Here is a 4,831-nt window from a genome sequence, read left to right as displayed (position 1 = left end):
GCCCATTTGGATGGAAGAATATCACAAAATTTCTCAAGAAGAATATCCTTATCTTTCTCCATTCCCAAGCCTCTCAACTGGTTAATGAGGCTAGTAAATCTGGTATAGGTACCAGTTAGACTTTCATTGGGCAGTGTAAAGAAAGATTCATACTTCTTGTTCAGGGCAACTTTTCTGGTGGACAAAGTGTATGTTCCTCCTTCAAACTGGAGAATTAATTCATCCCACATAGACTTGGCACTGGGAAATAACACAAGTGTTGGAATTAATTCTTCAGGGACAGCGCCAAGGATCATGTTTTTCAGTTTGGTATCCAAGTCAACCAATCTGCGATCCTCATCAGACCAATGGTCTTCAGGCTTTTCCCTAGAACCTCTTCTACCAGTTGGGTCAAGAAGAGGACTAATACCATTGGACATAGGTATATATGGTCCATCCTTTAGGATTTTCAACATATACCTGTCAATCCCACCAAAATGCAAAAGCATTCCGGCCTTCCATGTGTTTCTCACTGTTTCCATCGAATTTGGGAACAGAAGTGTTAGAATAATGCACATGGACATGGCTGGGAGCAGAAGGAGTAGGAGGAGGAGGGTTATTGTTAAGAACATGTTCAGGATTAGGAATAACAGGTGGTGGTTGATTATTAGTTTCGAAATTAGGACCAGAACCATCTCCACTTCCAGTAGCAGCCATCTGAGCAGATCTAGTTTATAGAATGTAAAATTCAACCTTTCTGCTCTGATACCACTTGTAAGTCCCAACTCAAGAGATGGTACTCTACTGGAGACACCTCTATGTCAATAGTGGAGTTTCTTTAGAATACGTTCACCAGATCTGGACTCGACCAGTTGGGTGAATAGTATACCAGGTTATCTGGATGGTTTACTTATTAAGGTGACAATGTAAATAAGTAAATACAATGCAATAATAAATTAACTTGTAAAGTAAATGGTGAGACAATATGTATTTTATTTATTGATTATAAACAAAATACAAAGGTTGATGCGGAACCAAGATATTACAAGTATGTAAATATCCTAACAACCTATGACTTACAATTGATCTATAACATGGAAATCCTCTTGTAAATCGAAAGACTTAGAGTTATGAAATGTTTCTTTTTGCAATTGAGAGGATATTGCACAAGCACACCAATGTATTGCAGAGTGTAATTGCAAAGACTTATATTTTTGTGTTGTGCAATGGCCTCTATTTATAGGCAAAGATTGACATTGGGAATGTCAACTTTGCCATACAAATATGGTTGAGAGCATTTAAGGATGTATGAACTTTTCCTTGAAAATGCTAAATAAAGTATGTCAGAGTGAATACTTTATCCAACCTGCTTTGAACTTTATACTAGATAATATCTATTATCCGGGTAATAGTACATAAAGCAATAAAGGCCTTTTCCTCGTAATCAGTGTAAAGCTTTGTAAGTACTTTACACTGATATTCTCCAGTCTTGATCTGGTCAGATGGCCACTGGGCTTCGCTGCCATGGCCAGTCTCTTTTTTCCGTTTGATGTCTTCGACTTCAACTTGGACGGTCTTCAGGTTTGGTTAGATCTTCAACTGGAGGAAGTCACCAGTTGCATAAACTTGTTTAGTGGTTTATAAAAAGTATGAGTATATGTACGTAGCCACTATTGTTCATAAACTACTTTATTATACACTCACAAAATCTTAACAAATGTAATGTATAAATTATATATAAAAAAGTAAATATTTAGTAAAGTTATTTATTATATACATTTTGTAAATTATAATTATTTTCATTTTTGTAAAAGTATTTTACTAAAATATATATATATATATATATAATTGTTTTTTGTTTTTTAAAAGTATTTTACTAAAATATATATATATAATTATTTTCAATTATTTAAAAGTATTTTACTAATATATATATATATATATTCCTTATTTTGAGAACCATTTTTTTTAAGAACCATGAGAACTCTTAAATTATATATTTGTTCACATGTTTTTTTGTTTATTCACATGTGAAATGATATAAAAATGTATGTTGTAGAACAAACTTTTGAAAAAACCTTCAAAGTAGCCTTTTATGAACTTGTAAATGAATATGTTCAAATTTATATTCACATATGACAAACGACTATACACAAGGTTATGAAAAAAAATTTCTTCTGCAACATATATTTTTATAACGTTTCACATAGGGGTGATCATGGGCTCAACCCGGCCTAACCCAGCCTCAACCCGACCTAGCCCATGACCCAAAAATTAAGAAATATGTGGACCGAGGACCGACCCATGTTTCATTGGGTCGGTCCGGTCCGGGTTAGCATGCGGGCTCAGGTTTTTTGCTGGCCAACCCGTAATCCGGAGAACAACAATATTCATGGTTTTTTAAGTGTTGTTATGGTTTTCGTAATAATGGTTTGACTACAATACAATATCTCATTATGGTTTTCGTTTTGGTTGTGCTTTAACTATTAACAACAATATTAAGAAATTATGTGAGAATAAATACATATATAAATATATAAAAATACTAGTAAAAATATTATTACAATATATAATAGATATTTACGTGAGTCTACATGAGTCATATAACAATGTAATGTCAATGTTGGCCGGGTTGGCGGGTTCTCTGGTTTTTCCCCGGGTTAGCCTGGCCCGGCCCACAACCCGAGATTTCATAAATTATAGGCTCGTGGACCGGACCATATATTTAACGGGTTGGGTCGGGTCGGGCTCGGGTTTTTTCGGGCCGGTTAAACGGGTTTGACGGGTTGGCCCGTATTTTGATCACCCCTAGTTTCACAGGTAAATGAACAAAAAAAACATGTGTTCCAATATAAAATTTAGGAGTTTTCACGGTTTTTACAAAAAAATGGGTTTTCAAAATAAGGGTCCCCTATATATATATATATATATATATGGTGTTAAAAGGGTCTAGTTCAAGGTCTCAGGGTAACTTCTAAATCCACTATGTGAGTCCCGGAGGTAAGTTTTTCCAAGGTCTCGGGTTCGAGTCTTGGGTCTCTCGTCTCAAGGTATTTTCTACGAGGATGGGGTTGGAGGTCCAGCAGATCGCTGGTTAAAATGGTCCCCAACACGTCTAAATCAAAACTAACTTTACAAAAAAAAAAGGTCTGGTTCAAGTTGGCAGGTAGAAATTACCTAACCCGAACTCGAGCTGATATCAAAATCGTGTTAAATATCAAAAACCCAAACTTTCCAACCTCTCAACCAACTCACTAGCCCAAAAAAAAATCAAGTTGGTGGGTTAAGGGTTGAAGGGTTGATATTAGGTCATATGAGTTGCTGAGTTGACGAATTGATTTCCGGTCAAATAGGTAAGGGTTGTCAGGTCAAATGGTTGGTGATTGACTTATTAAAAAATATTATATAAACTTAAAATACTTTTAGGTGGACGACTAGACCTGTTAACTAGAAAGGTGAACCTGACCAGAAAAAATCAGGTTTGCAGGTTGACGGGTTAACTGGTTGAGATTTAACAAACCTAATACGGTTTTTTCTAAATCGATTTCAAATCGAATTTCGGGTTGGGTCGACCATTAATTGCCTAAATATATATCAAACCCAAAGTGTTAAAAGTTGTTTTTTTTATTATCCTCGATTTCATACTAAACTTCATCTTGGTGTACAATAACATGTATATTTCTCTCAATGTGTGATACGTGTTAAGTCTAATTTGAAACGACCGGGTATTAATCTAGTTAAAATAATGATTCAATCATCTGAAGTCATAACGCTGCTTATTATTATATAATTAAAACATCTGCCAAGTACGCGTTATATTTTAGAAGTCTTCGTTGAAATCTGCTGGTGGAAAGTTCAAATCAAAAGGTAGATCTGCTGGTGGAAAGTTCAAATCAAAAGGTAGAATCTTGGATGCCCTCTTTTGGTATCCAATTATTAGCTTTCCTTCACACTCACTAAATGTCACTGAAATAAGAGGGATGAAATGAGTACTCAAGAACATTATATAATTTCAATGAAAACTTACATAACAGTGATCGCAGGGAACATATCTTTGTTTAATTACCTTCATCACCTTGACATAATTTCATTGATTTCACATACTCGTTAAATCCTTTGAGAAAGTACATCCTACTATTCTTATTATTCCAAAATCTGAAATTAAAATTCCAGTCTTTTCTGTCACTAAATAGAGGTTTGATTTCCACATGGGCCTGTTAAAGAATCAAGAATAAACTATTCTACTTGCATATATTCAAAATACTCAAAAAGATATCTAATCCAAAAGAAACGAAAAGAAAAAAAAAACAAGATCAAGAATAAACTTATCAATCATACCAAAATATATACAACTTTTAACAATATGCAAAGAAAAAAATAAGAACCGTATTTAAGTACTTCAAAATAAAATTATCAAACGCATTTACTATGGCAAGGATATTTTTTGGTACAAACTTTAACTTTCAAACACATTTAGCTTGCATACAACTATAACATAGAAAATCGCGACAAAGCCAATTTTTGTTAAGATTGTACCAAAATAGCCAAGGTTTTTCGGATTATCACAAAATAGCCAACAAAATCGCAACAAAAACCCAAAATTTCAACAAAAAAAACGCAAAATCGCAATAAATACGCGAAATCGCAAGAAAAAATGCCAAAATTGCAACAAAAAAAGCGAAATCGCAACTCGCAACTCGCAGTTCGTAACTCGCAACAGTTTGACTTTGACTTTTTTTTTTTTAAGGATACTAGTTTATTATATAAGACATGAATACAAAACTTCAAATAAACCCTAAACTTTCATTAATTTTTAAAACACAATACAACTAAATAAAACATAACATTTATT

This window comes from Erigeron canadensis, chromosome 8 (genome assembly GCF_010389155.1).
Source record: "Erigeron canadensis isolate Cc75 chromosome 8, C_canadensis_v1, whole genome shotgun sequence".
Classification (NCBI taxonomy): domain Eukaryota; kingdom Viridiplantae; phylum Streptophyta; class Magnoliopsida; order Asterales; family Asteraceae; genus Erigeron; species Erigeron canadensis.
Note: the sequence above shows the minus strand (reverse complement) of the source record.